Source organism: Balaenoptera musculus, chromosome 1 (assembly GCF_009873245.2).
Source record: "Balaenoptera musculus isolate JJ_BM4_2016_0621 chromosome 1, mBalMus1.pri.v3, whole genome shotgun sequence".
NCBI classification, from domain to species: Eukaryota; Metazoa; Chordata; class Mammalia; order Artiodactyla; family Balaenopteridae; genus Balaenoptera; species Balaenoptera musculus.
The window spans coordinates 91,289,677-91,302,885 of NC_045785.1; the positions used below are offsets into that span (position 1 = coordinate 91,289,677).

Here is a 13,209-nt window from a genome sequence, read left to right on the forward strand (position 1 = left end):
TACAGATAGAACTTAATTAAAAGAAAGAGTTGAGTTTTCAGGGTTGCATTTTCTATTTCCAAACCAGATATTTTTATTAAGTGGCAGTTAGAGTTCTCAATATTAGCTATTGAATTTCAGATGATTTCAATGCAATGAAAACTATGGCTAGTTCTTATCTTCCTCACCCCCGTCAACAGTATTGTAATTTAATCTTTTCCTACAATATCTAATTCGGTAACCAAAAAAAGTAATCAGTAAGAGTAAAATGATAGGAAAATCAGTCAAAAAACTGTTTTTCTTTAAATTTTAAACTCCTTGAAAACTGAGCATCTTTTTCTCTATGATCCCATGAAGGCTGAACAATAATAAATATCCACTGAATTAAATTTTTTAATTCTTTCATCAATGCTCTTAATCTTAATATATTTCAAAATTCTTGGAGTCCTTTTATTACACTGACAATATGAAATTTAGCATTAACCTGAAAGATAACTGGGTCTTATCCTCTAAATAATTCTTTTGTAGCAAATAGATGTTTTTCAGACATTAGTTTTGTAATTCATAATTGTAATTTTAAAATAATCTGAGGATATTTCCCCCCTAAAGACTGCTAAGTATAACCCCTTCTCTAAATCCACTGATACTTTAACACAGAAAATTAAAGAGAAGTGTGTTTTTTCCCTAGGCTAGATTTAGTGGAAATGGGAGAGATTAAAGAAGAAATTCCTCATTACATAGATTGTGAGAAAATAGAAAAATTTTCCCCTGGAAGCTTGTATGTGGATGAACCACGTTCCCTTTTGACAATAAAAGACAATTATGAGCCAGAAGCAGAAAAAATATATATACAAACTGGGAAGACAGTAAGAATGAATATGAAGGGTGAAGAATTAGGGCTGTTCATAATCATTTCAATTTGGATTTCCCCATAATTTATGTGTCTGTTTTTTAAAGTTGGTTTTCATTTATACCAGAAAATATATTTATTTACTATCTAGCTCTATTTCTGTCAATATAAAAATTCAAATGTGAAAGGACAATGAATAAAATTTTAAAACTTAAGGCTAAAGTAAAACTACAGCTTATTTTTAATGTGTTTTAAGGAAGGAATTAGAGAAGTATTTATTTAGCAGTTTAAAATTAACAAAGATTTTAGATTTTTATTTCAAAATTTAGCAATGAGCAATCAGATGTGTCATATGCAATCCTCATATATTTTTTGAGGGTGAAAATCATACCGAATGTAGCAACAGAAAGTAAGAGAAAAAATTGGACAAAAACAATACAACGGTGTCCTTTAATCTTGAATATTTTTTTTTGCATGACTACTTACTAACATAAAAGAATATGGTGTCATATATATTACCTATGATTGAGTTATATAAATATATACAATGTAAGATTAAAGTAAATGAAATTAAAATTCATAATTCTGGGCATAATTATAATGCTAAATAACAGTATATAAAACAGTATGTAGTAATGATTATAGCATAAATAAGCATTTAATTATTAAATACTTATTTTTCTATGAAAAATGTTATTATGAAACAGGGAATGGGATGAAATGAAATTTGCAGAGTAAATGATGAAACTGAGTCTGAAATATATCCGTTATACCTATGCTGGAATTTATCTGGTTAAATCAGTGCTCTGTTTACACATTGCTGACCATCTGCTCTGTCACCTAAAGTGATCCCGTTATGAAACAGAATCCAAAGATATCTTATCTTCTGTTCCTTGTTATTTCTGCATGTCAACATAACTTTAACCAGCTAAAAAAAGTAAATATTCACTACCAGCTTAACCTCTAGGATATGTTAATGAAATTATATTTTAGATTCATGGCAGCATATTAAATACCTTTTATAATTAAAAGTAGTCATTTATAAACTTGCTACATCTTCTGTCAGAAAATGAAAGCCACTTTCTAAGTAACAGTAAATATGTTGTTAAATAATGACTAGTAAGTAAACTTTAAAAGTAAGAATTTGGTAGGAAAGCATGTGAATATGTGTATATATTTATATTTATATAAATATATATATATTTAATATATATACAAATTACAGGGAGAGATGATGAGGGTAAATTATTCAAAGAAAATGTAACAGGGAAAAGCCAAATCTGACTCTAGGTTGGATCCGTTTATTTTACTTTAACCTTTGCTTCCCCTTGCTTTTGTTCACTAAAAGGATACTGTCTGTACATAATGGCCTGCCTCGGGGAACCCTCCCCCTCTGCCTGAATGTTAAACCAAAGTGCCTTTGTTCAGGGAAATATCTGGACCCTGTCCTCCTGTGGATGGCTGCAAGAAAGACGAAATGAACACATCCCCTCCCTGAGGCTGGCCATCCCAGGGGATATTTGCAAAACTATGGCCTTTTTACTTTACTTCCTCATCTCCTCCCTCTCTCTGTGCTATAAAAGAAACTGGCATCCAAACCCCTATAAGATGGTTTTTCGGAGACACTAGTCTGCCATCCTCTTGGTCTGCCGGCTTTCTGCCTCAACACCTCGTCTCCGATTCATTGGCCCGTCGTGTGGCAAGCAGAGCGAGCTTGGGCTCGGTAACACAAATACTTTTCTTGTAAAGTAGTAACGACATGTGGAGGAAGGCCTGACAAACCAAAGGAAGAGAATAAATTGACCTTCTATGCAAGAATCAGTATTTTTCAATATGGACAAAAAGTCTGCACATTTCGCTAGATTAGCCTAGGGGAAAAACACACTTTAATTTTCTTTGTTAAAATACCAGTGGATTTAGAGAAGGGGTTATATTTAGCCATCTTTAGGGGAGAAATAGCCTCTTAGATTATTTTAAGATTATAACTAGACATGACTTACAAAACAACTGAATGTCTGAAAAATATCTATTTGCTATAAAAGAATTATTTAGAGGATAAAACCCAGTTATCTTTTGGGTTAATGATAAATTGCATATTGCCAGTGTAATAAAAGGACTCCAAGAATTTTGAAATATATTAGGATTAAGAGCATTGATGAAAGAATTTAAAAAATTAATTCAATGGATACTTGTTATTGTTAAGCCTTCACGGGATCACAGAGAACAAGAAGATGCTCAGTTTTCAAGGAGCTTTAAATTTAAAGATGAAAAGTTTTATGACCAATTCTCCTATCCTTTCACTCTTACTGATTGCTTTTTTGGTTACTTGTTATTCCTTTTATTGTCTAGTAAGAATTGTGAGAGAATAGACATTTTCTCTCTTTTCCAGAATACCTTCCTGGTTTGAAGTACTCTGAAAAGTGCCATTCTCTGCTATTTAATTTATTTGCCAAATGTTTGTTTCTTGAGCCTGGTTTTGTCAGTCTTTCTATCTGATTATGTGTTTCTCAAGAGCAGCAGTCAGAACCAATGAGTATTTCTTTTACGAATTTTTATAAAGCCTAGGAAAATGTTTTAATATAGTGACTGCTTAAAATTGTTGATGATTGTTAGTCTGATGATTAATAAATAAAGGAAAATTGACTTTTTTCTCTTTAATAAGTGATTTTATAAAGTGCCCTGAGAAACTCGAAGTGCATTATTTTCCTCATCATATCATTATATGGTGTAAGTAAACAGAGTCAGTTAAGAATAAAGAAATAAGGAGCAGAATTATGTTGAAATAGCTTGTCACAAGGTGGCACTGCAGTTTCAAATATGAGGCTATACCTACCCTTTCTCTTCTTCGGGGTGATCTTTTAAAATATTTAAAATGCTTTGAAAATACTTCGTATTACCTTAAGGAGTTTAGATCTCAGATAAACTTTTAGAGTAGCATCCACAATTAGTGTTGCCTATTGGCTACAATTTTTGCAGGTTTTTTTTTTTTCATCAAGATGTGTAAAATTCCCAGTCTCAAACCTCCAACTTTGATTGAATTTAGACATACTAATCTAAGGGAAAAAAATAAGCAGACAGACATACTTCAGTCCATAATACTTCTATTTTTGACTTTCATCTCTTCTTTATTGACTTGTTAAGAAAATAATCAATTGCATAAAAGTCATTATTAGGGTGTGACAATCAACTTTTGTCCATTAAGTTAGTAATTACTATTATTTCTAGGAAAGAGAAAAGATTTAAGATTCTGAATTGGTATTTTGAAAAGAAGGCAGTGTCATAGAACTTACTACCAAAGCACATCTCATATGCACAAAGTTGAAATCAGAACTGAGTAAAATACCATCACACGCTCTTACATTCTCTGTGAGAAATATTCATTGAGGCTTATTTACACTGTACATATGATTTCTATAGCTGTAGTTACAAATACAGAGTATCACTTTTTTACATGAATGCAGTACTTTCAGAATAAAGTATCTAAGCTATAGAAGCCAAAAAGTGAGAGGTGATGCTCATTAAGCAGCCTGGAAAGACTAATAAGAATAAACGTTTGCTAAAGGCAAACAGTCACCTTCACAAGTTTAAAGAGAAAAGAATAATGCTAAAAACAACCTTCCTGCCTGAAGTTACCAAGAGAGATAGAAGTAGTTTAAAAGCACAGTTTTAGAAAGAATAGCATAACAGCTTTTAAGCTCAACAAATTGTATGTTCTTAAGGAATAATTTAAGTTACCGCTCAAACCTTGAATGAACCTGCTTGCCATAGGTAAATAACTTGTGTGTTTGTCTCTGGATTTAACACATGGTTTGGTCATACTAGCGTGCATGGAAGGATGCCAGGCTTGCAGGTATACCTTCTGCAGTTAGTCTGCAATAAGCCAGTCCTCTGAATATTCTTATTATTAGTTACTTGGAAGTAGGAAGAAGGAAGAGGAAAAAGAGAAGAAAATAAGACTAAACAAAAACATAAGTCCCTCCAGTTAGAGATTCCTACACTAATGTCACTTTATCAGAGAGCCCCTTCCTTGACTACTCCTCCCTCTTTACCCCCAGTACGCTGACATGGCAGATATAGACTTGTGTGTTATGTCTCCCTCACTAGACTATAAACTCCATGAGAGCAGGATTACTGTTTTGTTCACTATTGCATCCTTAGGGTTTCAGACACTTAACACATAATAGGTCTTTCAATAAATATTTGTTCAATAAATGAATGAATTTTCATACATCATGGATATACAGATATAGTTGCTTTTTTTCATAATAGTAAGCAACCTGTAGTAGATATTTATTAAACATGAATTTTGGGTGCTATTACTAGACAATGCCTGAAATCTGGCTTTACCTAACTGACTAAAACTTTTGGATGTTCTGTATCATTTTTCTCTAATCAATATATAACATAGAACGTATAAGAAATATGTCGAAGTTTGAGGAATCAGAATATTTGGGCTGTGGCCACAAAGGGGACTTGCCAAGTGGCATTTACTTGGTAAATTCATCATATTTTAGTTCTGACTTCAGTCTTAGACAGACAAACATTCAATCTTCTTATTCAGTCTTCTTACTGGAGATAATAATATTTCCTGAATGATAATTTAGTCAACCCGAACTTCTCAAATTGGGGCATGCTTGCCTCCTGGGAATAGCTGGCTGAGTGCCATAGCCACTCCCATGGGGGTGAGAGCAGAAAGGTACAGATAAAGTGAGGCTGAGAGCTTTGGTCTAGGCCTAAGCTTAAGCAGGGCTTCCAAACATTTTTCTCTACATGCTTCTATGGATGGAGATTGGGGATATAGCTTGAAAAAACTAACCTTGAATTCTAAGAATATAACTTAAATATCTTTACATATTTTACAGTTTACTTCATAATATATCCATGTTTCTTTTTAAATAAAAATAATATTCTGACCCTCTTAATATCAGAAGATGATGCTCTGGGTTGCTCTTCTCTCCCAGCAAGGGTGTGTGAAGCCATTTTGGATATGGTCTCAGATACCACTGACACACAGTGGAATAGAGTACTCAGCTTGGTAAGTGTGGTTTAAGCCATTTAAGCCAACATTCATCCATTTATATACTTCAGCCACCTATTATGTGCCAAATACTGTGTCATGTGCTTGGGAAACAAAGATAAGCAAGACAAGTTTGAGTAACAAGCTAATAAACAAATAAGTACAATGTGGTAATTTCCGTGATAGAGGTGGGCATAGGTTGCTGTGGGAATTGAGGGGGTGGTAAGTAGTTGAGCCTGAGATAAGGGAAATTTTATTAGGACAAGCTTCCTAGATGAGTAGGATTGAACAAGCAGAAGAGACAGAGTAGAATAGAAGAGGCATGAAGAGAAAAATTAAGTGTATTTGCAAAATCCATCTTTACATAGAGGTATGCCTATTACCATGATGGCTATATCAAGAATTTGAACCAGAGTATTCCTAGAAAACATTTAAATGAACATTGCTGAAGTCTACTTCCCCCATTTTTTTCCATTTCAATTAAAAGTCTGACCTTGTTAAATGGCACTTTTTTGTTTAGTTATTTAATACTTCAGTCTTGCTGGCTAGGAGTTATTTAGTATTTTCTCTATTTATTGTAAGACTTTCTATCAATATATTAACTGCTCTTTTTTTTCTGAAAGACAGAACTCACTTTAAATATATCCATCAGTTGTAAGGTGATCCAAATTTGAGATGTTAAACTGTTTAAAAAGTATCAAATAATGAAGGAAAAAATGATGTTCCTATCTTAGTTTATTTTACCAGAGTGTATCACTACTCTGATTATACAGTAGTTAAATTTCAGAGAGTAAAATTATTTTATGTTCAAGCCCTGTGTGGCACTTTACTGTCACTTTTGTATACTAGGCTTATATTTGTCATTGTTAATATTAATAAATGTTTCACTTTCAAAAACTTCCCCTCTACATCTGCATCTTTCTTTGTGGAGGAAGTGAGGAAGAGAAGGAAGAACATAACAGGAGTAAAAGTATGTTGAAATATGGAAAATTGCTGTTTCTTGAGATTATTGTTGGTATTTTGGGTACCATATTATGTAGTCTTAAATGATGAAGATAATGTAACCCAACATATAAGCATACAATTAAGCTTAGGTAGAAGTAACCACATTTTCTCCCACCCACCTCTCCTAGTACACTGATGTAGTCAGTGTGATCAAGTGTACTCTCAAGAGACTATGATTAGTTTAATAAAACCCAAACCAAATTCTACTAAATGGTATAGATCCCACCAAAAGAATTACTGGAATAGAAAATCTGAATGTCTGACCCTCAAATAAATAAAAGAATCTAAGATAATGAAACATCATTGTGTTAGGTCAAATTCTAACATGGTCCCCCAAGATTCTCTCACACGGGGGCTTCTGGATATGATGGGGTAGTTACTCTCATGATTAGGTTATCTTACAAGAGACAATTGACTTAAAGAAAGCAAAGTTATCTGAGATAGACCTGATCTATCAGGTGAGCCCTTGAAAGCAACTGAGTTTTTGAAGAAAGATTTTGATGTGAGGGAGGTTCTCAGGCTTTGCTGGCTTTGAAGATGGAGGGGACCATGTGCAAAGAATGTGGGAAGCCTCTGAAGTGTAGCGGGGTCATTTGCTGATCCAGCAAGGAAACAGGGACTTTAGTGCTCTTGCTGCAAGAGACTGCATCCTGCCACAGCCACACAAGCTTGGAAGAGAACTCTAAGCTCCAGGTGAGCACGAAGCTTGGCTAAAACCTTGATTGTGGCTTTGACTTGAGATGCTGAGCAGAGAGCCCAACCTCACTCTTTTGGACTTCTCACCTACCTAACTGTACGGTAATAAGTGGGTATTGTGTTAAGCCACTGTATGTGGTAATTTATTATGCAGCAACAGAAAACTAATACAATCATGAAGACCAGTCTGAATAACTAACCAACCTCTACGTTCTGCCTGGCACATACCAGCATCTCCCCATATGCAGTCACTTCTATCGGGCTTTTCTCACTTAACTAAAATTCTTTTCCATCTTAAAATAATAATAATAGTTATTATTTATTGATTACTTTCAACATGCAGTACTGAGATATATGTGAATTATATCCTTCAGTTGTCTCACTGACCCCACATAGATGATACTATTTACTATTTCCATTTACTGAAGAGGAAACTGGAAGAATTAGATTCAGTACTCATCCTGATATGGCAATTTGTCTAATACACACAGTGAGTTGGGATAAGAATCCAGATATTCTGATTTCAGACTCCATGTGCTTTGATTTTAGAAAATGAAAATAGTGTAAAAATTAAAAAAAAATAGTGAAATTCCATCAGCAAGCAACCACCACTGTTAACGATTTAGTGATCATTCTTTAGCAAGATTCCCTCAACACATACACAAATGTATAAATTTGTATAAGTGGAGTCATATATAAATGTTCTTTTATAAAAAATGGTTATTTTGTTATTTCTTTTCTCTATTTCCTCCCTTTCCTTTTCAATCAACTCTTTACTTTTATTTACCTTCTCACCTTGTCCCCACCCTAAGTAATAAATAGCTTTGCACATCTTTCTATATGCTTGTGTTATATAGATACATAAAACATAATTTCCTCATTTTATATGTATATGTATGTGTATATATACATATATATATACTTATACATGTGTGTCTGTATATTTGTGTAATTTTTAGAGAGTTTTGTAAAGATGAGTTTATTTTATATAAAGTTATTTGTTTCTCTTCTTTATCACTTCAATATATAGCCACACAGAGCCTTGTGGAATATATTAAGGACTTTATGTTATGAGAAAAATGAAGAGTATTAAGCTGAGAAGGTGACAATTGGATTTGTTTTGAAAAATTATCTTGGTTGCAGAATAGAGGAAGGCTGGAGTTGATGCAGGAAGACCAGTTAGTCATCTATTTTGGTGGTCCAAGCAAGGAATGATAGCGGTTTAGATTAGAATAGCAGTAGGTGGTGTTAGTGAGAGGTCAATAGATTCAAATAGATATGTAAGAAATAAAATCTATAGGCTTCGGTGGAGGATTTGATAAGGAAAAGAGAGTTGTCAATGATGTTTGTCAACGATTGTTTCCTAAGTAGTCAAAGACGTTTCCTAAGTTTCTTGAAAGATGGATGTTGGTTCCAATTTTCTGAGTTGGTGCCATTTTCTTCCTGTTTCCCCCTACTTGAGAAAGGCCAAGTTTGATCATAAGTTCAGTATGATTTTTAGGCTACAGCAATAGTAGCACAAGATAGGAAATGGGTAAACTCACAGGTGGCATGGCTAGGCCCTTTATCTGCTCTCACTCATGGGCATCTGAGGAATTCTTCAGCTACCCTTAAGTGCTCATTCTTATGGATTTCCATTGAATTTTACCTTCTCTATCCTTGAGGAAAGGAATGGATTTCTGTCCTCTCTGTAATGGTTTCCTCTCATCTCAGCTCTGTTTGGATGATTTTTTAAAAAGAAGCTCCAATTAGAAAATAGGCAAAGACATGCAGAGAAATTTCACCAAAGAGGATACACAGAGGGCAAATAAGCACAGGAAAAGAATTTAACATCATTATCCATTAGGGAAATGCATATTAAAACCACAATTAGATATCACTAAATGTCTACAAAAATGTCAAAAACAAAAAAATAGTGACAACACCAAATGCTGGTGATGCAGAAAAACTGGATCAGTCATATATTGCAGATGAGAATGTAAATTAGTACAACCATTCTTGAGAATAGTTTGTTAGTTTATTATAAAATGAAATATGCAGCTACCATATGATCCAGCAATTTCACTCCTAGGCATTATCCCAGAGAAATGAAGAGTTATGTTTACACAAAAACTGTACACAAATATTTATATCAGTTTTATTCCTAATGGACAAAAACTAGAAACAACCCAGAGTGTCCTTCAACTGTTGATTAGTTAATGAATTGTGTAACATGTATCACAATAAACTATTGATACAGTCAACAACCTGGATAAACCTCCACAGAATTATACCAAGTGAGAAAAGCTCTTTATGAGACATTCTTTTTTTTGTTTGTTTGTTTTATAATATAGTATTGAAAACATTGTTACATTTTTTTTAAAGTATTTGTTTTTATTTATTTATTTATGGCTGTGTTGGGTCTTCGTTTCTGTGCGAGGGCTTTCTCTAGTTGTGGCAAGCGGGGGCCACTCTTCATCGCAGCGCGCGGGCCTCTCACTATCGCGGCCTCTCTTGTTGCGGAGCACAGGCTCCAGACGCGCAGGCTCAGTAATTGTGGCTCACGGGCCTAGTCGCTCCGCGGCACGTGGGATCTTCCCAGACCAGGGCTCGAACCCGTGTCCCCTGCATTGGCAGGCGGATTCTCAACCACTGCGCCACCACGGAAGACCTATGAGACATTCTTGAAATGACAATATGATAGAATGAAGAACAGATTAATGGTTGTCAAAAATTAAGGCATGAGGGAATTGAATGTGGCTATAAAAGGGCAATATGGGAGATCATGGTGGTGACAGAAATGTTCTGTATCTGGACTATATTAATACTAATATTCTGCTTGTGATATTGTATTATAATTTTGCAAGGTGTTACATTTGAGAAAAATTGGATAAAGAGTATACAGATCTCTGTATTATTTCTATAACTACATATGAATCTATAATTATCTTAGAATAAAAAGTTTAATAATAAAAAAAAACCCTGACAATAAGAAATCTCTCCCTTTGAAAATGAAACCTGATTTCTTTGTTCTTTTACTTTCAGGAAGAAGCAATATAGTATGGGCAATCTCTTTTAATTCTATAGCATTCATTTGTTATTATCCTTGATGGGGTAAAAATGTCAAAACTATTTTTGCATCTACTAATGAATAACATTATTATTAAATAGGTTTGGATTTTTGTTTTTCCCTGTTGAATAAAGGTGAGGAAAAGGTGATTCAAATGAATTAGAAATAAAGGACATTTTGTGTATGTTTATAGTGTTCTGTGCAATACAGAGAACATCATGGTAGCAGAGTTTTATTTAGTAAATAGGTCACTGGGAATTCTGTATACTTCCAGGATGGAACTGTAAGTCATCTGCCTTTTTTCTATTAGATTTTATATGTAGAACATATTATAAAATTCTATTTGTGTCACAAGATTCTATTTGTGTCACTAGCATAATGTAGTTTGATAATTAGTCATTTCTTGAATAGCAAAGCTCAAGAAAAGGCCTTGTATAAAATCTACTGAGAATTTATCATTTAAAGTATTTGGAGCCTTAAAAATATAAATTAGAATTAAACCATTGCATTTTCCAGACGTTTAAGACCCTTCAAATTATATTTGCCAATGAATCAAAGTATTAAATCTATTTCCACCTCTTTATTTTATGTTTGAGGCTCAGAGATAAAATGATTTGTTTAGTGTCACAAGGTTAAGGAATGTCAGAAGTGGTCCTCAGACACAATACTTTTATTATCTTTTAAAATTCTTTCTGGACACAGATTTTTGTATTATCTAACTTAGAATCATTTCTGGACATTTTTGGTTGTTTTATTAGAATTTAATGTATGTCTAAGAATTTTTCATAAGTTACTGTTGTCTTAATACTGCAAATTGAGAAGCATTTTGAATAAAACATTTGATAACAAAAAATGAATTAGCCTCAAAAGGGCACAGAGAAGATGGTCATTGGTTTAAAATAATAGGGAATTTATAAAATGCTTAGTGGGGTTATGTTGATAACTTTATTATGATTATTAGTTTAGTGTCTGTTTCCAGATGCAATTTTATTTTCTGGTGATGGAATTATAACAAAGAAAGATTGCTTTGAAGGTAAAGTTAAAATACCTGAGTATTTGGTTCAGAGTTCATAAAAACTCTGCATGAAAGGACATTTTAAAAACGTAAAATAGTTCCAGAATTGCAAAATCTAAAAGTAAGCAAAAGAGAGTCTCCCAAGAGTGCTTATACATTAATTCCATGCCCCACAAACCTTTTCAAAAGATATGAAAGAAGGGTGTGGAGAAGCCCTGCAAAACACAGGTGGCAACACTAAGGAAGTGAGGAGGGCTGTGGAGCTTGCTATTTGCCTTGGGAACGGCTCTTCTTATTTGAACTGATTGAGCTAATCAAAAAGCAAAACTCAGTAGGACTTTTCTCTCATTTTTTAACTCAAGGAAAAAACATTTTAAGAGCAGCTTTTTCCCACCTTTGCATATGATCAGACAAGAAGAGAGCTAAGGGCATTGCGGAGCTTAAGCAAAGTAAATAAGTGGTTCTAATACTTTTCAGAATATTTGTCTATGTCATTAGATGTTTCGTGTCCATCCAAAGATGGCTTCTTTCCTATCTCAAAGAAGGAACTACCAGCACTTTCCCAAGGTCTACCTTGGATGCCACTTAACATGTTTTAAAGACTTTTTATTGTGAAGTAATTTTAGACTTACAGATAAGATACAAAAATAGAACAAAGAATTCATCCAGGTAAAATGTCAAATGTAAACAATTTACCTCATTTGCCTTACCATTCTCTGTCTTGTCTCTCTCTGTATGCATGAGTGCCTGTATATAAATGTGTATGTATGTGTGTATGTATGTGTATGTGTGTGGTGTGTGTGTGTAATGTTTTCATATGAACCAATTGAGAGGAAATTGCCATTTAACCCATTATTCTTGTATGCTTCAATATTTCCTAAAAGACTAGGACACTATTGTCTGTAATCACAGTACAATCATTAAAATCTGAAAATCAACACTGATATAATACTATCAGCACACACTCCATTCACATTTTACCAATTATCCCAATAACATATTTCATAGCAAAAAAAAAAAAAAACGGTTTTTCTCCATATTCAGGATCTAGTCCAGGATTACATACTGCATATAGTTGAGATGTCTCCTGAGTTCTTTCAATAGTTCCTCAGCCTTCTCTTGTCTTTCATGACTTCTAAGATTTGAAGAGTATAAGCCAGTTCTTTTGTAGAGTGTTCCTGATTTTGGGTTACCTGATATTTTCTCATGATTAAATTCAATTTTTGCATTTTGGTTGGGATATTAAAGAGGTGATTCTGTGTTTTTCTTTACATCATAACAACATGATTCTTGAATCCTTGCATTACTGGTGATGTTACCTTCGCTCACTTGGCTAAGGTAGTGTTTTGCCGGAATTCTCCATTGTAAAATTACTATTTTTCTCTTTATAATGAGTAAATATTTTGCCACTTGTATACCTATTTAAATATCTTTGTCCTCAGCAAAATTTTACCGAGTCATTTTAGTATTCATTAGTGATTCATTCTTGCCTGAATAAATTATCATTATAATAATTTACCAATTGTGATTTTTCTAATTCTTATACATTTATTAGCTGTCATTCTTACATAAGGAAGAACTTTCCCTTTCCCTTCATT

General features: G+C 33.6%; 1 long non-coding RNA gene across 8 annotated transcripts in view; it reads left to right on the forward strand.

Annotated features, from left to right (window-relative positions):
• LOC118906249 overlaps positions 1-13,209 on the forward strand; it is a 64,383-nt gene that overhangs the window by 16,956 nt on the left and 34,218 nt on the right. For 7 of the 8 annotated variants that reach the window (XR_005022458.1, XR_005022464.1, XR_005022457.1 and 4 more), the window contains one exon: positions 5,791-5,864. The exons of the other annotated variant lie outside the window; for it this stretch is intronic. This is a non-coding gene — a long non-coding RNA (uncharacterized LOC118906249). The remainder of the gene's footprint in view (positions 1-5,790; positions 5,865-13,209) is intronic. 8 annotated transcript variants of the gene reach the window in all.